At 40.3% G+C, this 27,226-nt stretch overlaps 1 non-coding gene and 1 pseudogene across 1 annotated transcript; both read left to right on the forward strand.

Annotated features, from left to right (window-relative positions):
* The first annotated feature begins 226 nt into the window (after window positions 1-226).
* On the forward strand, window positions 227-24,344 carry LOC119719545 (annotated as a pseudogene).
* Window positions 5,940-6,012, forward strand: Trnai-aau. The gene has a single exon. It is a non-coding gene; the product is annotated as a tRNA-Ile (tRNA).
* Window positions 24,345-27,226: the final 2,882 nt, after the last annotated feature.

Below are 27,226 nucleotides of genomic sequence, written 5' to 3' on the forward strand. Positions count from 1 at the left end.
CTGATAGGTCTGTATTTTTATGCCCCGTCGGTGAATGATGGTACCTACAATTCAACCTTTGTAAAACGGTACGGGAGAAGGGAAATTCCGTACAACTTTTGCGCAATTGATCGAAAAGAGCTATATTCCTCCATGGTTAACAATATTTTATTACTATTTTTATAGATTTTTTTTCTTTCCATTGTTATTCAGTACAGGCTTCAGCTGTGCTTTCCAGTGAACCAAAATGCTCCCCAGCTGCAAAACAGGGCTTCTCATCTTACATGTAACCTCACTGATAAACCAACTCATCAAACGAATCCATGAGTCTGATACTGTGCCATGCATGCCGCCAGCTGCATATTGAAAACACTCTACATACAGCTGCATCCTGGTCTTGACCACGAACTGGAAGCGTACAAACAGAGACTGATTCCCGTTACGCAAGATGTCTGCGCAACCATCACTGCAATCTACGCCAAGTTGGCGCAGCTACAAGGGCAAGATGTCGGAGTACTCGTAAACAATATAAGTAACCGGTCTGGCACCTTGCCTACCACTAGAATTCTCAAAGGAGAAGCTGGTCTGGTACTACTGACTGCTCCGCTCCAAACAATCTCCAAGCGTTACACAAGTCGTGGTTTGTAGTGCCAACAAATCCTGTAGTGGAAATAATACCAGAGTCTGTCTGGACAAATGTGGACAGTTCTCCACCAGTCGATGCTGATGGGATTGAAGTAGAATCTTCGCCGGTTAAGAGCTACGGAAGCATGGTTCTCGAAGGAACGTTCGATCGCATCCACGCTGGACATAAAATCCTGCTGAGTGAGTCGGCGATGAGAGCAGAAGAGAAGATTACAGTTGGTGTGACAGACATATCCATGCTGCAACGTAAGAACGCATCAAATCAAGTATAAAACAACCTACTTTCTTTCTCTTCATTGGCTGAGAGTAGGTCATACATGTATAAGTGTTCAGTATTTCATATTACCAACACCTGACTATATCCCCCTCATCTGATTGCAGGGAAAACACTACCGGAGTAGATCCAGCAGATGGATGCGCGCATCGCGTCTGTCCGTGACTTCATCCACGATATCAAACCACGCATCTTACAGTCAGACTCCATCGTGCCCATCACGGATCCTTACGGCCCCAGCGTGGTGGATCCAGACATGAGGTGCATTGTGGTCAGTGAGGAGACCAAGAAAGTTGGAGATGCTGTCAATAGGGTCAGACAGGAAAAGGTATGCGCCAGCTTGTATGCTTAGTTAGGTGAAATAATACTGTTTGTTTTATTGCTGGTTCCATAGGGCCTATTCTTTGCACATCTAACTAAATGAATCACTGTCAGTTAGTTTGTGAAGAATTCTAGTTAAAGGTAGAGTATATCATTTATTTTGCAGCTATCCAAAAAGTAACTGACGAAACTATTTTTGAAAAGCATACTTTGTTTAAAGATATTAATGGCACTAAACTCCCTGTGAAATTATTCGTATTGGCATGCTGTCTTTTGAAGAAAACACTGAAAGAAGGTCATTTCCAAAAATGCATCTAAAGACGCATATTTTTGGAAATTTCTGTTGGTAGTTCGCGCAGGCATTGACATGACACACACGTACACGCGGTTGCTATAATTCGTCGGTTCAGTGCGTGACATCATGTAGATGCAATTGGCTGAATGAGAACGTGTCCCGAATGCTGATTTCGGGCGCAATTCAAAACATGACTCAGCAACTTTTGGATTGAAATCGAGATCGTAGAATATTGTTTTCTCGGAATATACAGCATTCACTGAGCTAAAACTTCATCAGGTTAGTTGTTTAAGCACCCTTATTTAGATTTTGGGCACTTTTGTTGCTTTAAATGAAAAAAATACCTTAAAATTATTGTAGCAATACCAAAAAAAATTTTTAAGAGATTAAAATGCACCCCTCCAACCCCCCCCCCCAAAAGGAACAAATTTGAAGAAAATATTTTGACTTTTGGATATTTATATGTGTGTTTCAAGATTTGAGAGTATTATTATCATGCTTAGAAAATTCTGTTTTTTCGAATCTTGCATTCAGGGTCTGTGTGTACTAGACATACACGAGATATCTCTAGTAGAGGACATCAATCATGCTGCACATGAAGAAGCTAAGATAAGTTCCTCAACACAAAGGATTGGACTCCTGGGAACACTGCTCAAGCAACCCACGGTGAGTAATGCAGTGTTGCATTTGCATTCAGGGTCTGTGTGTACTTGACATACATGAGATATCTCTAGTAGAGGACATCAATCATGCTGCACATGAAGAAGCTAAGATAAGTTCCTCAACACAAAGGATTGGACTCCTGGGAACACTGCTCAAGCAACCCAGAGTAAGTTTTTAGGCCCAAAGGTTGACCCTTTTTGTAAAGTGCTTTGCTCTGCTAACCAAGGAATAGGCGTGATTCACCACAAAGAGTCATTTTACTCAGTTCAAATGTGGTTTATTAATTAAAAATCCACATTTTGCGGCATGACACTGAATTACAGATCTATCCACAAACATAAATGTAAAGATCCCATACCTATCACTGGCCGTAGAGGCAGTGGGATGTTAGAGGTCCACTGTGTCTTGGGCGCAGCATATGAGTGGCGGGGCCCAGTCCTCTCCTCTCACCGTCTTACCTTCCCTGAACGAATCAGGTACCCATTTTACTGTTGGATCGTCAGAGAGAGTTTTCCAGCTTTTGGTCCGAATGGGATTCGAACCGCCAACCTACCACATTCACAAACATAAAAGCCTTCCATATCCACAAACATAAAAACCTTAATAACTTATTAACTAAAAAAAAAGTATGGAGAATCTTCAATTGCCTTTGTGAGTATACTGAAACCACCAGATTATTGACACAACCTATTACATTGCAAAACTGTTTTATAAACTGATATTCCGAAAAAGATACGCATATATTACAAAAAGTAAAAAATGGTCAAACAAATTTTAAAACCTAATATTTTTAAATGGCTTGAGGAATTGAACAAAGGAGATAGAGTGCTAATTTTCATTGGGTTTTGTTACAATGAAATTTGGTATTTATGCACGGTGCCCACATGTGCCCGGCAGTGCTAAGAATCTCCTATGGAAATTGGCGTGCTTGGCACGGACTGCACGATGTGGTGCAGAACACAGGAATTGAGTTTAAAACGGTCAGTGTTTTATCAGTGGCTTAAACCCACCCACATTATGGGCTCTTGACCAATAAGAATGGGTAAACTGTCTCAGGTATTTATGAATTATCATGAACTAGGAGCACTAAGCTTTCCATTGATATCTTGTATGCATTCCTCTGGTCATGCGTCACTAAGTTTTGTTTTTGAAAATGTGCCTGAAAACCCTCTTGGGACAGTTTTGGGTATTAAAGAGCACATCAGCGTTAGTTCATGAAAACGAAAATGTATGGATTGCCACATCCAGTCCTGTGCCACACTATGCTGGCTGTAGTCGTGAAACTTCTTGTCGGTCCCAACATATGTTGGGACTGTCCCAACTTGGGTGATCCAGTTGGGCAGGCCCAACTTGGGCAGCAACATTTTTCCCATGATTTTGTCCAGCAAAATGATGATAAAAGTAAAGTAGGCTGTTGGGATGAGGTTTTTCGGGATGCGAATATTTTATATACACAATAGTACAGGGTACCCATTTTTCAGGCGACTTGAATCAAGGTTATAGGATTGTAAAGCGCTGCGTAACGGCGCTCTACAATCCTGTAACCTTTTACCTACGCACGCGCACGCGTATATACTCTCTCCACATTTGTAAAAGTATTTTATGAATTTCAAGATTTCGTCGAGCACCGCCGTTGCCTAGTGGTTATGCAGACTGGCTAATGATCAGTGGTCCCGAGTTCGAATCCTTGCTCTGTCCCTTCAGCTTTTGCTCTTTTTTTGTCAACAAGTCAAAGTTTTATCTTAGAAACATTATTTTTCAGTCGGATACTACTTGTATAGCAGCAATTTTCTTTTTCTTTTCTGATCCGAGGTTCCGGAGGATTTTTTTTTAAGGGAAATAAAGTCCGAAATCCGTACCAAGTTGAAAAATAGTAGCCTCCACTGCAGCCTTGTTTTAATAAAATGCCCCATAGAAAAGCGCACATGTACCCCAGATAGTTGTGTAATAAAAATATCGCAGGCCGGGACTGGACTCGGGAGAGGCAGATCAAACATGTTGTCTTTTTGTAGCAACTTCCAGGGTAGCCTTGTAGAAAATGACTTGGTTTGTCTGATGACACTTTGCAGCACATGGCCGTGGATGTGCTCATCACGTACGCTCGTTGGTAAATGCTCGCCCTCTAACATCCATGTATGAGTAGCAGTGCCCAACCCAAGTTAGGCCTTCCCATTGCTGCAACTTGAGTGATCTAGTTTGGCTCAAGTTGGGACAGTCCCAACATGAGCTGGGTCCGACGACCAAGTTGGGGCATAACACATGTATGAGGATTCGTTAAGTCATTTTGTGGTCTAATCTCTTGTTTCCAAATCGACAAAAGTGTGAAAAGTGAGGACCAACATTATCTCTCTTGTTTGATAAGCTGTAGGATAATACACAATGGAAACATTCCCATATCTTTTGTTCATTTCTACCAGAATCTTGCATCTAATTGTCCTGTGGATTTGTTGTTTTTATCATTCCAGCTTGTGACATACCTGGAGGTCCTGTTGGAGGTCAAACAAAGGTCACCCTTCGAAACTAACACTTGCAATTCATTGCTACATGGTGAGTACAATACTTGAGAAATTCAAGGCATTATTTGAAGTAATGAATTTGAAGTACAATGTACATGTATGGGTGAAATTGATTTAATTGTTCTGAATATGTTGTATGTTCTGAGTAAGTTGTAATAGGTTGTATGGTATCGGAATTTTTGATTTATTGATACATACCGGTATATCTTCAATATCGATTATGTTCAATATATCGAATATTTGCAAAATACGTTGCAATTTCTTACCATGCAATCACGGATCAGGTGCTTCTGAAAAATTCCTTTTTGAAGTATTTTTCAAGTGGACAAATTGTTTCAAAGAACATGCTGCTGAGAGCTTTCACCACAAAAAGATTTGTTTGTTTACTTCAAAAGAAAGGTTTGTTTACTTGAAACTCAGTTTTCTGACGAGACTTGCAAGCTTTCCTTTGCCTAGGTGAAAGCATGCACCGTACCAGTACATGCAGGATGTATGGTTCCTGCCACTGTAAAGATAATAGCCAATGCTGGAAGAAATAGGAGCAGTTTACAGCACTGAACATACAGTCAAATCTCTACATCATAAAAAGGTCACGAAAACATCTTTAGAAAACGGCTTCTGTTTGATCATTCACAAAGCTTGATCTCACTTTGCTGGGTTTTTCTTTTCTGGTTTTGTCTTTGTATATAAGTTACAAATCCAGCCTGCCTGCACTCATTTGAAACAGCAAGTGATCTGAAAAGAGGATTTTTTTCTATTGGCCTACTCCCTGGTCATCAATATTACGAAAAGTGATGACACATATCGTTTACGTACACCCAATTAATCAACACACGTGGCTCAGCGTGAGAGGTAATGTCACCCATGCACACATTTTGCGATGCACTGCACATGATCTCTTCACAAGCTACTTATGCTCAACTCAACTCAGCTGAACTCAGTAAATGTCGCTTTGGACCACATTCTTACACTAGGGGTGTCAGTCATTGTTGGGACATTTGCTTACTTTTCGTACGATGGAAATTACAATTATTAGGAAAAACACTTTTTCTTTCTTTTATACTATATTTTTGAAAAAGTTGAACAAAGAAATTGACTTGAGCAGGGTTTAAACCTGCGATATCCAGATAACCATTCCTGGGTCTGTTTCATGACTTGATGTGATCCCTGGCTACGACCGGTTTATGGCTTCTGACTAGCGTCCCTTGAACAAAGATCTTGACAAAATGGGCAATTGCCAACATAGGGCTGGATAGCTCAGGTGGTAGAGCACCGGAATAATTATTCGGAGGTCGTGGGTTCAAGCCACACTCCAGTCAGTTTCTTTGTCCAACTTTTCAAAAATTGTTATAATTCCCCAAGTCAGTTTATCTTTGTATCTTTGTTTTTCAAAAAACGATTTTTAATAGTTGAATGGAATTTACATATTTGCTTAAACTATGCTCTTGAGCCATGCCAATTAGTCAATTAGCCGCCCTCCCCCACCCCCTGAAAAAAAACCCTGAACTGTCCACACAACCAAAATGATAATGACTTCAGACATGTCAGATGTGGATAAAGTTCCAATAACCATACCGGTATGTTTCAATTAACTGTGTACCAGTACGTAGTTTAAAGGGAATGTACATCATTGGCTTTTGCTGTAATTTTCAGAAATGAACTAATTGAGGAGTTAGTATAATGGATCAAATATTGTTACACTGACATATTTGAAGTTTTTTGTTCAAAAATGCTGGGGAAAAAAGAACAAAAACAGAAACGTTAAAGTAGTCTGGTTCCCTGACTCCACTAAAGATGAAATGGATCAATTTATAGATGCCGGAAAATTGTAAGGTAAGGGAAATTGTAAGGTAAGGGAACCAGTCTAGCTGGCCTGCACCCGTTCACGATCATGTAACCAATAGCAAACAAAATTTGAACTGAAAAAAGTGGTAAATTTGGAGCAGTAGTTGAAAAATAGTTAGGTTTTTCCAACGGTGGTCGGCTGACCACCGTTGGAAATTAATACAAAAATACAAATTTTCTTGAAAATGACTTCAAACAAGGTGCCATAAATTTACAGGATGCTTTAAACTGTCATTTACCAACATCCTAGTAAGGTATTTCGTAAAAAAATTGGTAGTTTTGTTTTTCGATGTTTGCAAATGTTGTATATTTTCTTTAACATTGTAAACCACTGATTCCAAGCGACCTCATTTGTATTTTTATATAGGATGGAAAACAGATCCTGCTTTGTCTTTGTCAACACAAAGCTTTTTTTCAGCGGTCCATCCACGCTCGCTCATGCAGTTCATATGTTCATGCCAATGCACTTGCGCACGACAGTCACTAGAATTAGCCGAGATTTTGGCGCATGCGCACAAACTAAGTGGAAGGGACGAACATACGTGGCAGAGACACATATTTTTTCGATCATTGTCGATTAACTCGAAATGATTTTAAATAAATGATATCAACGATATTGATCACTTTGACATCGAGTAATTCAGTAAATCAATGGACCCTATTGGCTGCAAAGTACATTCTGAATTCGCTATGAAATCTTCACTTGCAAGTAACAGTGTACATGTAACTAGTATTACTACAATATTAAACTTCAATCTTTAATCTTTGCTGGTAGACAAAAATCACCCAGATGACATTTTAGGCTTGCTATAGTGAACAACTACCTGTTTGCAGTCATTGAACCCTAATATCTTAGGAGCAATTTCAGGGTTACTGACGTTACATTTTTGATGTACTTTTGAGTTTCCTTGGACTGTAATTACCTTACTGAAAAGGTTTAATAACTGTTATCCCCATGGTAGATAGAGTAGACCTAGACCTACCTAAGCACCAAAGATGACGTCCAGAGAAGTGTGTTATGTATGATAAACAAGACACACAAAATCTGTTACTCACGTTACGAAAATGTTAAGTGAGTAACCGTGGAATTGCCCATAGGGGTGTTTGTGTTGCCCGTTGCGCATTGCCCGTTGCGCATTGCCCGTTGCGCATTGCCCTTTGCGCATTGCCCGTTGCGCATTGCCCGTTGCGCATTGCCCGTTGCGCATTGCCCGTTGCGCATTGCCCGTTGCGCATTGCCCGTTGCGCATTGCCCGTTGCGCATTGCCCGTTGCGCATTGCCCGTTGCGCATTGCCCGTTGCGCATTGCCCATTGCGCATTGCCCGTTGCGCATATTGTTTCCAAGCATGCACTACAGATGGGGTTCAAACATTTTGCGAAGGGGTAGTTACAAAAAGTGCAAGTTAATTTTCAACTAATTTTGTATTCAAATAAAAGTTAATTTTTATTATATTCAGATTAAATGAATCAGTTATCACCTACATGTAAAATCAAGCATAATCTGTGGGAGAGGTGTTATAAAACAAAAAATGACTGCTTTATCTCGTGGTGAAGTAAAACTGTCCTCCCTTGGTGATCCATGGAGCCTCGGGAAAAATAGAATGCTTCATGGATCACCTCAGGAGGCTAGTTTTACTACACAACTCCAGGCAGTCAATATTTGTATATTATTCGTAAGGAGCCTTCCCGATTTCGTGAAACCTGGCACTGAGCAGGAAACCAAAAGACACAATTCATGAAAGGCCCGTTGTCCTCCATCTTGGAGGCCCGTTGTCCAGACTCCAGAATGCCAAATCGCTTTAACCCTAAAAGGCCCCCCCCCCCCTCGACTTTTTCCGTGATAGCCTTTAAAAAATTTTTTCGCGACCCAAGCTGTTATGACTTTTTAGCGTCGAGCCTTAAGCATCTTTTGACACCAAAAATATAAAAATCGGACCAGGGGTTGTCGCGCAGCAAAAAATTTTCCGGCGCTGTGTGCCGTGAAAACTGAATTTTCCCATATACGCCGTGTACACAGACCAGAATTACTATTCATACATGTGAATAATTAATTAGCGATAATTCCAAAACCATGAACAGTTGCTCCATACATGTACCGAGTTTCAAAAATTTTGTCACTCGATGGCCGAGATCTTAGGGGGGGGGGGAATCCGCCCCCCTGGCTGAGAAATGGTCAAAATAACCAGGCCCTTTTAGGGTTAAGCAATGATGATCCTACACCATTGGCTTCCCTTAATTTCTTGTTTGTTTACAATTTGCGTAGTTATTCTTATGAAGAATCGAGACGGCGTAAAGAAATTACCCATTAAAGAAAGAAAAAACTGCTAGTGACATAAAGAATTCTATCCAAAAACCCTTGGCAAGCAAGCTTATGGGACTCGAACCCACGACCTCCTGCTATTCAACCGCTGGATTCTCCAACTTCAGAAATTGAAATCTGCGTTTTAAAACTGTTGTCCGTCTTTAATTTGCAGCTGGATTTCTTGGTGAAAGCATCAGGGTTTTGTGCAGGAAGTGACAGGTTGAAGATGAACTTTAGCTAAGTTTTTTTTTCAATATATTTGTAACAATTTAGTTGGACTGTTGGATTGGCTATTGAAAAGGCCTGATGCTTTTATAGAATCGGGCAATACATTAGTGCCAGCTTTAGGATGTAGGACTACTTGAAATACTTATTCAAGCACTTTCAAATTAAATTGTATCATACACTCAACCAAAAAAGAAAGTCCACCCCTTCCAATACTTTTTGGTCGAACTCAAAAACTACTGACCTCTCACTCAAATAACAACTAATCAGTAAAGAAATTCCTTATCCAGCCATACTCAAAACAGTGATAATACATGATGCAATTTATGACAAATGACACCAAAAACAGTTGTACCTTTGTATACGTGCAAGTTGTGGTTCACACTCACCTTGCACCTATACAAAAATACAACGTTTGTGCGGTAGCATTTGTCATAAATTGCATAATTGTGTACCCATTATCACTGTTTTGGACCAAATAAAGAGTATGGCTTGATTGCTAAGGAATTTCTATACTGATTAGTTGTAATTTGAGCAAAATGTGCTCAGTAGTTTTTGAGTTAGACAACAAAATATTATGGGGTCTTTCTTTTTTGGTTGAGTGTAGTTCCTCATAATGCGGGTGTTACAAATATGTCGCTAGACATTTGCTGTATACCAAGCTGTTGAGGTCAATATACGCCTAGGTGTTGACTAAAGGCTCAAAAGTGAATTAAGTTGCATTGAATAGATGCTGAGCTAAAAATAGCACTTATGAAATCATGAAATCACGTCATTTGAAAAGAAAGGTCACCCATTGACCCGTCAACTTTGTAGATCTTTGCATGACAGCAGACCACACAAAACTTTCCATTCTTGACTCCAGGCTACCGGGAGCTGTTGACAATAAAACATTTTGGGAAAACCCAGATGTACACAATTTCTGGAGGCCTGCTGGGACAAATGTGGTTTATGTATTTGTATCGATGCGCGGGGTTTCCAGGATAAAAAAATAGCCTTTATTTTTTATTAAGATATTCTCCAGACTTATTAGGACAAATATGGATAGTGCAATGTTTTGTTTCATATTGGATGCAAACTGCTTGCATGTGACAGAATTTCAAAGCACTTGTTGTGAATCATGACCTTGCAACTTTTGTAAAGTTTGAGTCAATGCCATATATGGAGGTTTATTGAGGGATTAATTTGCATAATATAGTTCCGTCAAGTGGTCATGGGATTGTTGGGTGCGGCAGCTGCATGTACAGGGCTGTAATGCTTGGACGTCTCTGAATCAACCTGCTACGAACTCGACTGTACCGGTAAGTTTTGCCGTACAAAGGTTCATTTCTTCTTGTTTTTTGGTTTCTTTTTTTGTTTCATGGATTGTATTAAATGTCAGGGGTATCCTATTAGCCCTTATTCCCTTGAGTGATTTACTAGGAACCTACCTCACTCTTGCAAATTCCAACACTATATGGCAAACTCTGCACCCAAACTGTTGGACTCTGATTATGTAGGTATGCCTAACCCAAAGTAAAGCATGTAATCAGTTTACTAGTTTAGTATGGGATTGTTAGGGTTAAGAAGTTTTGCAGTCACATTTTACTGATCTCACTGAATGACAGTGAACTGTGCATTAGTCTGGTGCAGTTGCTATAAGTGACACGAGACCACCTTTTTTTTTGGTCTTGGTCTTGTTTCAGTCTCGCCCTAAAGTCTCGGTCCCGGCTGGGCTGGTCCAGTCTTGAAAGCGCTGGTGTCGGTCTTGGTCTCGGGTGCCAAAGTCCCTGGTTTTACCCTTGAAACTCTTCGAGACCACAACAAAATTTCCCTATTATGTATGGCTTTATTCATGTACAAGCTGAATGACATACAAACTTGTGGAGGACAGTTCCAAGCATTAAAGTGACAAACACATATTTATTAACAAATAAATGGTACATTGAGACAACTACTACTCGCTTTCTAAAACACTGAAACTTTTTAAGTACACATTTTCATGCTGAAGAATGAGATTGAAGCTGGAATATGAAGACCAGTGTGTTACAACTTTTTATTTATCATTGACAAACAGGACTTCCATTTGTGGCTTCGTTCCGAAAAGTACAAACTTCTACAATGAAAAGATCAACGCACTGCAGGTGGGTAAGGTCTGAGTGTGGCTGGGTGACCCAAAGTACCATGGATGCACAATCTGAAGCAGCCTGCCAGACTGATGTCCCTACCACGATGCAACAGGAGGCACAGGTACCCACCCCCTCAACTGCAACAGGTGAGTACATTTAGTAGCTAGACCATTTGCATGGGATCTATGAAGGAGGGAGGGGCATGAGGTCTCCCTCGTCCCTCCCAACTCAACCCCCCTCCCCCCCCCCATCCTACCTCACCTACCTTACCCACCCATCCACTTCACTCCAGGATTTTTTTGTAAGTCGTCAGGTTTCAACTTGTTTTGGGGACAGTCAGATTTTTCATAATTATACATGTTAGGCCAAACAAAATAAATGGTGTTGTTTACGGTAACGGCCAAAAAAAACCACCAGATAGGTACTGGTAGGTAGGGAAGTAATGTTATTTTGTGTTTTTTGGGGTTTTTTTTCATTTCAGTTGTTGCATTTGCATGCTCTTTTGCAATGTTTGAAACTCACTTAACATCATGGGCGTCGCCAGGATTTTTTCATTTGATCATTTTTTGAGGGTAGGCAGGGACATTTTACCCCTCCCTACCCCATTAGATTAATAACAATATGATTTTGCGCCAAATACAACTGTTTGCGCAGGGTTAATCTGTTTTGAATAATGTCAGCCTGTCAGAGTCTGGTGTAAATGTTGTGAGTCTCTGGAAAATTGAAAATGTATTGTCAGACAAAAAACTTCCTGATTCCAAGTCCAGCTAGTGCCTACTTGGCCTGGGTGATCATACATGCACTCCAAAGAAAACTGCAGGCTGACCCAGAGTTGAAGTTCATCTACATGTACATGCATTCATTCTTCAAGATACACAGCAAAACAGCTCAATAATAAAACACCTTAAAATTTAGAATTGGAAGTTTGCACTGATTTTTTATTTTATTCCACACCTGTCTACTTTGAAAAAAAATAATGTGTTCAGGTCGGATACAATTCAATGAATTCCTAAGTAAGATTTGAGGCTTTGCATGGTGGAGATACTAATGAATGAAAGGTTTGCGGATACACCATTTGCGAATAATTTCTCAACTAAGAGAATGGTTTTGAAAAGAACCAGAGGTATAAACTCGACGTTCCGGTCAGTATGCTCTGACCGTCTTCAGGAGAGTGCCTAAACTCTAAGAAAGTAAACGCTTAAGTAGCAAAAGCAAAATCGATGAAATGTGAAGTTGCATCCTGTGTGGATGCCAAGTAGCTGGGAGCCTTGAGCAAGCTTGGTGTGCCCACTGATTGGTTGAACAGTAGGGCTGCAGGACCTAGGGTATAGGAGACCCATCAGTCTGGAGGAGTGGGGGCCAGATGTCCTTGAGGTGATACCCGATGTCTTGCGAAACCCGTTGGTCAGGTTTGCTGATCTTGATGCGGTTGGGTTTGTAACCGTTCCATTGTAGTGATACCTGGATGTGCATAAGTTCGTGCTTGAGGTTGTCTTGGTCACAGACGTCGAAGGCTCTCTGTACTAGGGTCCGGATGACCGATGACTTGATGCTAGGGTGATGAAACGACCGTTGGTGGAGATAGCGGTCGGTGTGGGTTGGTTTCCTGTAGATGCTGTGTCCCAGGGTGCCATCCGGATTCCTGGAGATCTTGACGTCCAGGAATGGTATGATGCCGTCTTGTTCTTGTTCCATGGCGAAGCTGATGCTGGTGTGTTGCTGGTTATTATTATTATTAATCATTAAATGAAACCTAGGACTCCTCAAAAGCGCCCTAGGCACTGTAGCTCGCAAGCCTGAAGAAACCTGTAGAGAGAAGACAATGAGAAGAAGTTGCAGTTTTGGGTGGGAGGAAAACCCCAGAAGAATATTCTGGGGAAAACCCACGGAATCAGGCAGGGGCTGAAAACCCAATCCACATATTGGCTCAGGTGGGATTCGAACCCGGGTCACAGCGGTGGAAGGCGAGGAAAGTACCGCTACGCCAACCTGACTCCACATGGAGGTCCCAGCCCTTTGCTCGTAGAACTTGCCTTGTCACTCAAAACAACTGGAAGAAATACATGTTAGTAACGGATCATGAATTTGTTCGGGGGACAGGTCTGTGCGTTCACCAAGAGTAGTATAATGTTCAAGTCTTTCCTCAGGTAGTTTGCAGGCCTCGCCTGTGGGACATTAGTGAAGAGTGAGACGACGTCAAAACTGACAAGCAAGTCAGTGGGTTGGCAAGCAAGTCAATGAATTCCTCACATTAATGCAAACTAAATATGTGCATTGAAAACAAATTGGCCAGGGGTTCCGTATGGGTGGTGGACCCAATAATAGGCCTACAGTTTTTACGAATAAGGATATTGTTGATTTTATTCATAACAAACTGTATCTAATTTTATTTATACCCAAAAGAAGGAAATAATTATGCAAGGATTTATTTTCAATCCGATACAATTAATTCCTCACATTAAAAAAATACATGAAACTTGCCATCCAGTGTTATATTTTGTAGGTTTACATTCAATATACAAAAACTTGACATTCAGGCAAGGATATGATCATAGACCCCATTTAGGTTCTGTGTAACCGTGGAGGTAAAACAAACAGCGGTCTTGCCAGGATTTTCAGTCAGTGCAGGGAAGTTTGAAATAATGTGATTTAAAAGTGGAAGATGGGGCTTTCAAATTCAAAGAATGCAGCTAAGAATCAGCTAACTTCTATTAATTAAAACAAAAAAATTATAAATATTTTAAACATATTAATTATTATCCTTTCCCGTGCCCATCAAGTTTTTTCGCAAAAATGCGGATCATACTGGTATCAAAGCTCCGTCGTATACAGTCAGTCAGATCAGTCAACAGGAAAACTTGAATCACATCTTCATGTATCTATGAGGGATCGTATAATTTGAACAGTTCTGCTCAGAAAAAAATATATTTGACCGCTGCTACATGTGTTCTGCTTTGTCGTCTCATGAGACCGGAATGGCGAACTATTTATCCATACAGAGATCATGCAGTGAACCTGGCCATCACGGACCGCCTGCCTGCGCTGCTATAGTAGCTAGCTAGCTAGCTAGCTGTTGATATGACATTGTGACATACGTCAAGCCCAAGCTAGGGCTGGCTAGCGCTAGCACTAACTCATACACAAGCTGTGTTCTTCTAAAAACAAGAAGAATATATCAAGGACAAAAACATACTGTGGAAAAGTGATGCTTGTAAAGCGTACGCCGGCCTTTCCATTGGCTGGTGTTGCACGCTACTCATTCATCATGTTGGTTCACATGAGTTCTGCGTGTACTAGCTACCTAAGAAATGAAACATATCAGCTTGTACGTGAAATTAAAAACAGATGTACTTTTAAGGCCTAGTGTTATTCAAGATTTTACGTCGTCATGATTGCACATTTTATCACAGGTATGTTTGTGTGATATCATGGTCAGTTTCAAGTGTGGAAAATTATTGTGGCAAATATTGCAAATAGTTCTCATTCAAAATATGAGTGTGCATTTATGGGTAGTATACAGGAAGCGGGCATACCCGATTGCAAAAAATACAGGAACCCGGGTATCTGTTAAAGAAATCCAAACTCAAAATTGCTGTACACATTGTTCATAAGTCACTGCAATCCACATCAGTGCGTCAATACAGAAAAATACCAGTGTGTACATGAACAGTGAGTTCTTAAGCTTTGCTGTATAAATTGCATTTTCGCAAGCGTCATCAATGGGAATCTGTTTTGTTTTTCTATGTATAGCCTGGTTTTCATTTTAAAATTGTCCACAAATGACATAAAAACCTTTTCTTCCTTTTCATTGTTTGACAAGTTACTAAGCCATTTGTAAAGTTGGTTACTGGTACCCGATCCCATAATCTGGAACCGGTTCCTGACATCAACGGTCCATTACTTGGGTACGCGGTTCCGATGCACAGCCCTAATTCAAATTAGGTTCTGATGCACAGTCCTAATTTAAAATTGTCAACTAGCAAAATGGCAATAAAACGTTTGAGGTCGGCAGTTTGGCTGCAAAAATCCCAGGTCGGTCGGGTTACTGTAAACACACCATTGTTTTTGTTTGGCCTTATATATCTTCATTAAAAGTCACAGTTTTCAAAGCACGGATTACATCTAGAGATGAAGTACATGAATCATTTTGTCAGTATCCTTTCAAGAGATATTTTAATTCTTCTGATTTTAGATTCCCCACAACGAACTGGAGCCATCGGAAAAATCAGCACAGTCAGCGGTAGCAACAATCCTACCATTGTTGGTTCAAATGTAGTCAACTTCTACATCTCGCCGTCGGATGGAGCAGGTAAATGTGATCTTGTTTGTTACACTAATTGATATATTAGATCAGGTGTAATGTATTTGGGGGGGGGGCAGTGATATACTACACAATCAGGGACACAAAGAGCGGATTGCTGGTAATGCGAGAGAGAAAGTCACCAATATAGGGCTATGGTGAGCACACTGAGTAGGGCTCTATTTATAGTGGGTAAAGTCTTGTAATTTGTTCTTTATGTACCCATGCCAAATGGCGCCCCCTATTGTGTGTCACATTTGAAAGAAAATGAAAAAAGTGAAGATAGTTTTACACAAGTCACGAACATGTATTAATTTTGCACTTATAAATGAATGAATGGAATAATGAATCAACTGTTTTAAAGCCTACACACTGCAGTTACTAGTTTTTGTCTTCATTTATTTTTTATTGGTGAAAAAAATTTGAATGTTATTTAAACCAACTTGAGACAAACTTGTGTCTAACAAAAGTACCATACAAAAGCCACAAATATCTTTGGGTTTATTTTTTGGGTAATTTTATTTTGTACACTGCCTCCTGACGAACTGTACATGTAAATCCCAAGTCTCCACTTCTTTTACATATTTGCCTCTGTAGAGGAAGAATATTCAATCGTTTCAGAAACAATGTTAAACTGAAATAATACATGTACATTCAATATTGGGTTTTGCCCTCCACTGACGTGGTATTTTATAAACGCTGTATACTCAGTGTTGTCCCAAGTGATTATGAGAAAAATCACAAACCCGTGACCTGCTGCTTACTAGTGCATGTTGCTTGTTTGACCTCAACAGGAGTACTTCCACAGACTCGGAAACCAGACCAAGAACCAAGAGTGGCGGATCTCAACCAAGAAGTCGGTTACAAGACCAGGGACATTTTGAGGAAATGGTACAAGACAACGCGCAGTTATGTTCAGTTGAACCCTGGGGTTCCTGATGATCAAAGACCCATTGTTGGCATTTACACTAAATTGCGGGTTAGAACAAAGAAAGGTTCTGTAGAAGAAGAATATTCTGACGAAATTGTATATTCTACAGAGTATGACAAGATATTTAAAGATTGGCCCGAGACTGAGTTCAATCGTGCTATTTTATTTGGCATTGGTGGTGTCGGGAAGTCAACCATTTTTGACAAGATTGCATATGACTGGGCTGATGAGGCATGTGAAATCCTGAAAAGATTCACGCTTGTCTTTCTTTTAAAGATGTGTGCCTTGTTCCAAGAATCAGATCTTGTTGATTCCACTTTTGATCAACTTCTAGGCGAAACATCTGGAGTAGCCAAAGTTGAACTTGATAAATTCATTCAGGGCAACTCAGATAAGGTCTTGATTCTTTTGGATGGTTTTGATGAAATGAAGACCAAAACACTTGATGCAGCCTCATTCGGTTCTATCCTCAAAGCACTCAATAGAACAGCATACAGGGATTGCTTCATCTGTGTTGCAACTCGCCCCTCTCATCTTGAGACACTGATGTCAAAATCACTTGTCCAAAATCCTTGCACACACATAGAGGTTCTGGGGTTTACTGATGAGGATGTCAATGAATACATTCGGAAATTCTATTACAAAGATCCTGATGTTGTCAATGCACTAATTCAACACATTGCACAGTCGAACACGATGCATGATTTTGCAAGTAACCCAATGTTACTTCTTCTCATATGTTTGTTGTGGAGGGAGAAAAAACAACTCCCCAAAACAACTTCACGCCTCTTCACTGAGGCAGTTGATAACATGTTTACAAGAAAAGGATATAGCTCCGAAGATGCATCAAAAACAGTGATTGCTATAGGCAAAACTGCACTGAGTGGATTCATAAGTGCCGACCAGAATTTCTCATTTCAAAAAGATGAGTTTGAACCAAATGCGCTGGACCTGGCACTGAAAGCGGGCATCCTAACCCAGGAGAGAGTTATCAAAGACCTCAAATGCCACAACAACATACAATTCACGCACAAGACTATTCAGGAATACTGTGCTGGGAAATACTTGCAAAGTGTACATTTGTCAAGCCAGGGATTTGTACAGAGTACAGTGTACAAAGTTGTACCAATGGGAAAATTTCAAAAACAATTAAGGCAACTTTGCCGGTCAGTTGAGTGCATTGTTTCAAATGAGTTCCTTTTACGTTTTTGTTGTGGTGACAATAAAAAGTGTATGACAGACATTGTAACCTTGCTTGAACGTAAGTTCAAGGAGCATGATCAGCCCGGATACATGTACCAAAAAGCTGTTACACAAGCGATCAGTAGACAATGTTTTTTTGAAAGCCAATCCAAAAAGGTCCACGGTGTCTCACCAGCTACTCACTCATCCCATCAGATATCGAGGTGAATAACAATACTGATTTCCGCATTTTCATATACGTTCTTGAAATCATCTGTAGGTCAGAATTCCAGGTGTCACAGCTGGCATGCATTGAAACCATGAAGGTTTCTGATGTGTCTTCAGTCAGTGGTTTAGCCTTTGCCATGGGTTACATGGAAAACCTCAGTCATCTGATGCTCTGGAGTTGTCCTTTAGTGAAGGGTGAGCTTGAGAAAATCCTGTCATCACTGAAATGCAACAATCTCTTGACCAGTCTTGACATAAATGGTTGCTATACATTGAGAGGTAGAGCTGTAGAGTGGGCCCCTCATATCAAACACTTGACAAGCCTTGAGAAACTTGAAGTAAGCTTGAGCCAACTGGAGAGCACAGACATTGAACACATTGCCTCGGCTGTACATGACATGCCCAAACTGACTGACTTAAATCTTAATAGCAACAATTCATTGGGTGAATGTGCTGCAGTGTGGGCCAAGGAATTGCCAAAAATGATGCACTTGCATAAGCTGGACCTGAGCTGGTGCAATTTGACACAGTCAGACATTCCACACATTGCCTCAGCTGTAGGTAACATGTCAAGCCTGGCTGAGTTGATCCTAGAAGGCAACAAGTCATTGGGTGGATGTGCTGCAGTGTGGGCCAAGGAATTATCCAAAATGATGCACTTAAATAAGCTGAACCTGAGCTGGTGCGATTTGACACAGTCAGACATTCTACACATTGCCTTGGCTGTAGGTGACATGCCCAGACTGACTGACTTGAATCTTGATGGTTACACATCATTGGGTGGATGTGCTGCAGTGTGGGCCGAGGAATTACCCAAAATGATGCATTTAAATAAGCTGGACCTGAGCAATTGCAATTTGACACGGTCAGACATTCCACACATTGCCTCGGCTATAGGTAACATGCCCAAACTGACTGGCTTGGATCTTCGTTGGAACAGGTCATTGGGTAAATGTGCTGCAGTGTGGGCCAAGGAATTATCCAAAATGATGCACTTAAATAAGCTGGACCTGAGCTATTGCAATTTGACACGGTCAGACATTCCACACTTTACCTCGGCTGTAGGTAACATGCCCAGACTGACTGAGTTGATTCTTCTGGGCATTGGACAGATGGGATGAGTTACAGTCCCTCTTCCCATCACTCAGGGTTGCATTGTAATTCTCCCTTGCCAAGCTCACTCTAGAATTACATGTACTAGACATAACAATATCAAAATGATAACATTCTCAGTAAAAGGAAATTTTACAAGAAAATCAACGAAATTAGAGGGTCTAATGTTTCAATCCTAAGCTGGACTATTCTCACAGGCAAAACATGGTAATACATTCTCAATTTAGATCGTCAGTAGGGTCACACTGCATGTAAGACAATTAGCTGTTCACCATTGAAAAAAAATACTATATATAAATCAGGGACCTGTGCAAATTCCAAAAACAGATAATTAAAAATGTGTTATTCCAGGATGTCTGCTTGCAATTTAAACATAAACATCATAACACATTGTGGATTCAGATGGTCAGTATAGGGTCACACTGCGTGTAAGATAATTAGCTGGTCACCCTCTACATATGACACTGTAGTTTGTCATCAAAGTCAAACTGACACTCTTAAAGTCCCGGGTCAGATATAACCTTGCATCCGGGTCAGATATAACCTTGCATCCGAGACAGACTGGAACTAACACTCTTCTGGGTCAAATAACAATTTTCTTGTCAAATGGCCAGAAAGGTGACCCAAGAGAAGTGTTATTTTGACCCGGAAAATTGTCAGGTCAAATCTGATCTGGATTTGGGTCGAATCTGACCCGAGACTTTTTAGAGTGTGTATGATTTGCTGATTGGGTCAATGAGAATGGACAAGGAACTGTAGATTCATGCTAAGAATGGACGGGGCGAATCTTGCACAAATCTACAGTTCCAAGTCTATTCTCTGACTTAAACTATTTCTTAAAACAACAGCAGTTTATGCAAATAAGATCCCTGGTTTACCACAATCTCCATGTTTGTGAATAAGTGTAGATTCCACATCTGGAAACTCTTTATAAAGTGGCAAACAGAATTACTGTAGACTTCAGATCTTTACGTGTGTGCACAAAAACATCACTAATTTGAAAACCCAGTAGATATATGGTATTTGTTGATTTCTGAGGCTGTATGGGTGGTTTGGTCCATTTCCAAGTTGAGACTTGTTGGCCTGACAACAGTTGTATTGATGTATCACGTTAAAACAATGATGTTTGCTGTGATTAATTCAACCTAAGATGGAAAATCCATGTACATTTTGTAAATAAAATTATATTTTTGGAGACTCATTAGCCAAGTGGCTTTATTGTACTTAACAGGCATGCGACTTTTCCTCGAATCCCTGATTTCCTCGTTTTTTAGTACTTCTCACGAATGCCATAACAAATTGAAATACACTGCACAAGGTCTTGTGTGGTTTGGAATGTCCTCGTTTTTTTTCCTTCTAAATTCCCAGTTGCATGTGTGACTTATAATACGGTTAAAAAAATTAAGTATTACCAAGAGTAGTTTTGGGATTATTCCATCCACCAATTAATGACTTTTTTGGTAAATATTTGTTTTGAAAAGAATGTTTATGTTATATATTTTTTATATTTTGTTTAAACTTTGGTGCAGAGGTTGGTGGGAAGATCAGTTTTAAAAACTGCAAAAGATGGAATAACTGATTTGACACATCATTGACATGATTGAAGGGGGGAACCTTAGCAATTGTTTTGAGGTTTGTATTCCTTGAAAATTAAAACTATTACATGAAAAATGAAGACAAAGGATTTTTTTTAATCAACAACAAAGGGCACCTCACAAGGTGCATTGGAATTGTTTTCATAAATATTTCAAAGATTATTATGACATAATTAGATGTTAAAAGAGTGTGATGTCAATTCACTGTCTATTTCACAAAGTTTTTAATATTTTTTTTCATTTATAGTGTAATCATACATTAATAGACTCACTCTCTTCAACATAACTAGAAAATTTTCATTTGTTGCAAGTAGGGCAAGTCCAAGAAAAGGTCCCATATGTAACCTACCATCTTTATCACGACGATAAAGGTGGGTACGGTATTCTCCTTTCAGATGTCCAACAGTAGAATACAAAAAAAAACAACACATTGATCTAATTGCTTTTTAGAAGGTTAAACTTTCCTGGGACATAACGCGTGTAAAATCTTGGACTTGCCCAGTTATAAATAGCCTGACGGAGTAGACATATGGATTGCATTCCGGTTTCATATTAAAATACATGATGTTAGTATCTCACAATTGTTTCTGGTGTGATCATTTTGTGTCAGTCACATTCTGTTGTATTGCATTTTACCTTAAGATGAGTATGTGAGGAAGAGTGTATAGTGTGTGACTTTCTGGTTTGCTCAGAATTGAATGGTTCAAACCCACCATCATCCCTGTCCTCTTTGACAGATATTCAAACACAATCCAGCCCATGCGTTTATCGGATACCCGATTATCCAATTATCCGTAAACTCCCAGCCCTATTTCAGTGAGGGAGATGGGTCATAGGTTTTTTACATGTTGGACCAAGTCACCGAAACAGTTCACAGAAAATGTGTTTAAAACCAGCTGATGTTTTATCAGTGGCTTAAAACCAGCCTGCACACCTCCCCTCCCCTATTGAAAATAGTACATTCCCCCTCTCCTCCCCCCTCCCATCTCTCTCTCCTCCCCACCCCCCCCCCCCAACCGATGCTACAGAAATCACCACTCTCCCCCCCCCCCCACACTTTAAAATCCAGCCCCCCCCCCCCCACTCGTTCCCCTGTGGTGAGAACACTATCTTTCCATTGATATTTTGGATACATTCCTATATGGTCTTTTGTTTTGAAAATGGAATATGAAAACGCTCTTGGGATAGTTTTATATCCGAAATTCTACCAACTTCTGGTGCTAAAATAACATTGAGGCCAGTAAATAACATTGTGGCCAGTCGCCCCCCCCCCCCCCCCTGGAAATTTGGCAACCGAAGAAAAGCACAGTCGTATATCTTACCATGATTAGCAACCGTAAATGCTTTTTATGCCCCGCGGCAAAGCCGAAGGGGCATACTGTTTCCGCCTCGTCCTTCCGTGGGTGGGTGGGTGTGTGGGTGTGTGTGTGGGTGGGTGGGTGGGTGAGCTTGTCTTACATACGCAGTGTGGACTTCCGAACAAAAGACGTCCACATAATGTAGGTAGCAGCGACGAAGTGTGGACTTGCCCACGTCCACACTTTGTTTCCCCATTTCTGGAAAACAGGTTTAGAGGCATTTTTGGGTTAGGTTTATCTGTAGCAGAATGAAGAGAAACACTAAAGGGAATCATTGAAAAAAAATTGGGTTGTAAGAGTTTTCACAGTTTGAGAAAAATGAGTTTTTCCACTGGTGTTCCTTAACTACACGAAAAGAAAGGAAAGTCCACACTACGTATGTGAAACAAGTCGGGGTGGGTGGGTGTGTGTGTCCGGACAAATCTTGTCAGCGCGATAACTTGAGAAATACTTAACATATGAACTTCAAATTTGGTTTGTGGATTGTTCTTGGTAATCCTAAGAAGCCTTTTGCATTTGGGGCCAAAAGGCCAAAGGTCAAGTTCACAGTGGCTAAAACAATAGAAATCTTGTCAGCGCGATAACTTGAGAAATAATTAACATATGAACTTCAAATTTGGTTTGTGGATTGTTCTTGGTAATCCTAAGTAGCCTTTTGCATTTGGGGCCAAAAGGCCAAAGGTCAAGTTCACAGTGGCTAAAACAAAAGAAATCTTGTCAGCGCGATAACTTGAGAAATGCTTTACATGTGAACTTCAAATTTGGTTTGTGGATTGTTCTTGGTAATCCTAAGTAGCCTTTTGCATTTGGGGCCAAAAGGCCAAAGGTCAAGTTCACAGTGGCTAAAACAAAAGAAATCTTGTCAGCGCGATAACTTGAGAAATGCTTTACATGTGAACTTCAAATTTGGTTTGTGGATTGTTTTTGGCAATCCTAAGAAGCCTTTTGCATTTGGGCCCAAAAGGCCTAAGGTCAAGTTCACAGTGGCTAAAACAAAAAAATCTTGTCAGCGCGATAACTTGAGAAATACTTTACATGTGAACTTCACATTTGGTTTGTGGATTGTTCTTGGCAATCCTAAGAAGCCTATTGCATTTGGGGCCAAAAGGTCAAGGGTCAAGTTCACAGTGGCTAAAACAATAGAAATCTTGTCAGCGCAATAACTTGAGAAATACTTTACATGTGAACTTCAAATTTGGTTTGTGGATTGTTCTTGGTAATCCTAAGAAGCCTATTGAATTTGGGGCCAAAAGGTCAAGGGTCAAGTTCACAGTGGCTAAAACAATAGAAATCATGTATTTATTCTGAAATTATAGGGATTAGGGATTAATTCATATAAAACCTACAGAAGACACTAATGCTGTCAATGAATGTTCCATGTGACCAAGGTACATGTAAGGTGATGTTAAAAGAGTGGTGTTATGTCATGGGAACTGTCACCATTGCGGGGCATTTGTGTTTGTAAACACACCTGACTTGTTTTTTCATGTTTTTTGTGTATTCGAAAACGAATACCCACTCGAAAACAGGTCTTCGTTTTCGAGTGGTTCTTTATTTTCGAGTGGGTCTTTGGTCTTCGTTTTAGGGGTCTTCGTTTTCGATACTACCATTGTAAGAGCCTTCAAACGAGTCTGGTGTGAATCATTATCCTGACTATAAGGGGGGGGGGGGGTTAAAGGGGTATATACACTATTGTGTGATATAGTGTGCCTGATCGTCGGTTTTGAACAGCGCCCCTATTGTGAAATTGGAAGAATGGTACCAGCCCCCAGAATGTCCCGAGAAAAAAAACCTGTGTACATTTCAGCACTGATTTGTTGATAAAAAAAATCTGAAGGGCCTGACCCCCCCCCCCCCTCTGCAAAAATTCCTGGATCCGCCCCTGACAGGTCTGTATTTTTATCCCCCTCAAATGGACAATGGTACTCACAATTTAGCCTTTGTAAAACGGAACCCCAGAAGAAAAATTCTAAACTACTTTTCTTGTTTTCAGTTGAGCAAGTGATTCAAAGAGAGCTATTCCTCCATGGTTAACAACATTTGAAAATCTGATTTTTTTTTCATTCCATTTTTATTCAGTGCAGGTTTGAGCTGTGCTTTCCAGTGAACCAAAATGCTCCCCAGGTGCAAAACAGGGCTTCTCATCTTAACCTCACCGATAAACCAACTCATCAAACCAATCAGTCCGATACTGTGCCATGCCGCCAGCTGAATATTGGAAACACTCTACGTACAGCTGCATCCCGGCCTTGACCACGAACTGGAACCGTGCAAACAGAGACCGATACCCGTTTTGTCTGCGCAACCATCACTGCAATCTACGCAAAGACGGCGCAGCTACAAGGGCACGATGTCAGAGTACTCGTAAACTAGCTCTACTGAGTGGAGCGTTGAATTATGGGTACCCCTCCACACAAACACTCCACCGATTTGCCATACTTTGGTGACACCGTCACAGTAGCATAGTCACAAACCCACACGAGGACAAAAAGACCCCAAAAAAACGGTAAAGAGAATACAAATGAGAGAGACAGTTATCCTGGATTGATCTATACATTCTTGACATTCCATGAGACCCCTTATATTGTTCCCAAACAGCGAAAAATTTAAAAAAAAAACAGCAAAATAGTCTGAAAACTTACAGCTCAATGTGTTTGCAGGGAGGCTCAGTTCTTGAATCGACTTGTCGAATGAGGGCGTCTGACGGGACGTCACCGTCGTTGCTCGATCGCGAAGAAAAACAAGTCGCGCTTTATCAACGACTGTTTCGTGTAATAATACGTGCTCCGATCCGCGCCGCGCCGTACGACAGTATGGGCTTTGAACACACCAAAGAGCACGTATCATTACACAAAACAGTCGTGGATAAATTAATTGTTCTGAATAAGTTGACTCCCAGGGTTGTATGGTATCGGAATTTTTGATTTATTGATACATACCGGTATATCTTCAATATCGATTATGTTCAATATATCGAATATTTGCAAAATACGTTGCAATTTCTTACCATGCAATCGCGGATCTTGTGCTTCTGAAAAAATTCCTTTGTGAAGTATTTTTTAAGTGGACAAATTGTTTCAACGAACATGCTTCTCAGCAGCTCTTCCACCACAAAAAAAGATTGGTTTGTTTACTTCAAATGAAAGGTTTGTTTACTTGAAAGTCAGTTTTCTGACGAGACTTGCAAGCTTTCCTTTGCCTAGGTGAAAGCATGCACCGTACCAGTACATGCAGGATGTATGGTTCCTGCCACTGTAAAGATAATAGCCAATGCTGGAAGAAGTAGGAGCAGTTTACAGCACTGAACATAAAGTCAAATCTCTACATCATAAAAAGGTCACGAAAACATCTTTAGAAAACAGGTTTCTGTGTGATCATTCACAAAGCTTGATCTCACTTTGCTGGGTTTGTTTTTTCTGGTTTTGTCTTTGTATATAAGTTACAAATCCTGGCCTGCCTGCACTAACTTGACACAGCAAGTGATCTGAAAAGAGGAATTTTTTTCTATTGGCCTACTCCCTAGTCATCAATTTTACGAAAAGTGATGACACATATATTTTACGTACACCATATTACTTAACACACGTGGCTCAGCGAGAGACGTAATGTCACACATGCACACATTTGTGCACGTGATCTCTTCACAAGCTACTTATGCTCAACTCAACTCAGCTGAACTCAGTAAATGTCGCTTTGGACCACATTCTTGCACTAGGGGTGTCAGTCATTGTTGGGACATTTGCTTACTTGTCGTACGATGGAAATTACAATTATTAGGAAAAACACTTTTTCTTTTATACTATACTTTTGAAAAAGTTGAACAAAGAAATTGACTTGAGCAGGGTTTAAACCTGCGATATCCAGATAACCATTCCTGGGTCTGTTTCATGACTTGATGTGATCCCTGGCTACGACCGGTTTATGGCTTCTGACTAGCGCCCCTTGAACAAAGATGTTGACAAATTGGGGCATCGCCAACATAGGGCTGGGTAGCTCAGTTGGTAGAGCACCGGCATAATTATTCGGAGGTCGTGGGTTCAAGCCACACTCCAGTCAGTTTCTTTGTCCAACTTTTCAAAAATTGTTATAATTCCCCTAGTCAGTTTATCTTTGTATCTTTGTTTTTCAAAAGACGATTTTTAAATAGTTGAATGGAATTTACATATTTGCTTAAACTATGCTCTTGAGCCACGCCAATTAGTCAATTAGCCACCCTCCCCCCCCAAAAAAACCCTCTGAACTGTCCACACAACCAAAATGGTAATGACTTCAGACATGTCAGATGTGGATAAAGTTCCAATAACCATACCGGTATGTTTCAATTAACTGTGTACCAGTATGTAGTTTAAAGGGAATGTACATCATTGGCTTTTGCTGTAATTTTCAGAAATGAACTAATTGAGGAGTTAGTATAATGGATCAAATATTGTTACACTGACATATTTGAAGTTTTTGTTAAAAAATGCTGGGGAAAAAAGAACAAAAACAGAAACGTTAAAGTAGTCTGGTTCCCTGACTCCACTAAAGATGAAATGGATCAATTTATAGATGCCGGAAAATTGTAAGGTTAGGGAAATTGTAAGGTAAGGGAAATTGTAAGGTAAGGGAAATTGTAAGGTAAGGGAACCAGTCTAGCTGGCCTGCACCCGTTCATGACCATGTAACCACTAGCAAACAAAATTTGAACTGAAAAAAAAGTGGTAAATTTGGAGCAGAAGTTGAAAAATAGTTAGGTTTTTCCAACGGTGGTCGGCCGGAAATTAATACAAAAATACAAATTTTCTTGAAAATGACTTCAGACAAGGTGCCATAAATTTACAGGATGCTTTAAACTGTCATTTAACAACATCCTAGTAAGGTATTTCGTAAAAACTTGGTAGTTTTGTTTTTCGATGTTTGCAAATGTTGTATATTCTCTTAACATTGTGAAGCACTGATGATATAAGTTAGTTTAAACCTTCTTGTCATTCCAAGGGACCTCATTTGTATTTTTATTTAGGATGGAAAACAGATCCTGCTTTGTCTTTGTCAACACAAAACTTTTTTCAGCGGTCCATCCACGCTCGCTCATGCAGTTCGTATGTTCATGCCAATGCACTTGCGCACGACAGTCACTGGAATTAGCCGAGATTTTGGCGCATGCGCACAAACTAAGTGGACGGGACGAACATACCTGGCAGACACACATATTTTTTCAATCACTGTCGATTAACTCGAAATGATTTTAAATAAATGATATCAACGATATTGATCACTTTGACATCGAGTAATTCAGTAAATCAATGGACCCTATTGGCTGCAAAGTACATTCCGAATTCGCTATGAAATCTTCACTGGCAAGTAAC

The sequence above is a fragment of the Patiria miniata genome, unplaced genomic scaffold, assembly GCF_015706575.1.
Source record: "Patiria miniata isolate m_02_andy unplaced genomic scaffold, ASM1570657v1 HiC_scaffold_8, whole genome shotgun sequence".
NCBI classification, from domain to species: Eukaryota; Metazoa; Echinodermata; class Asteroidea; order Valvatida; family Asterinidae; genus Patiria; species Patiria miniata.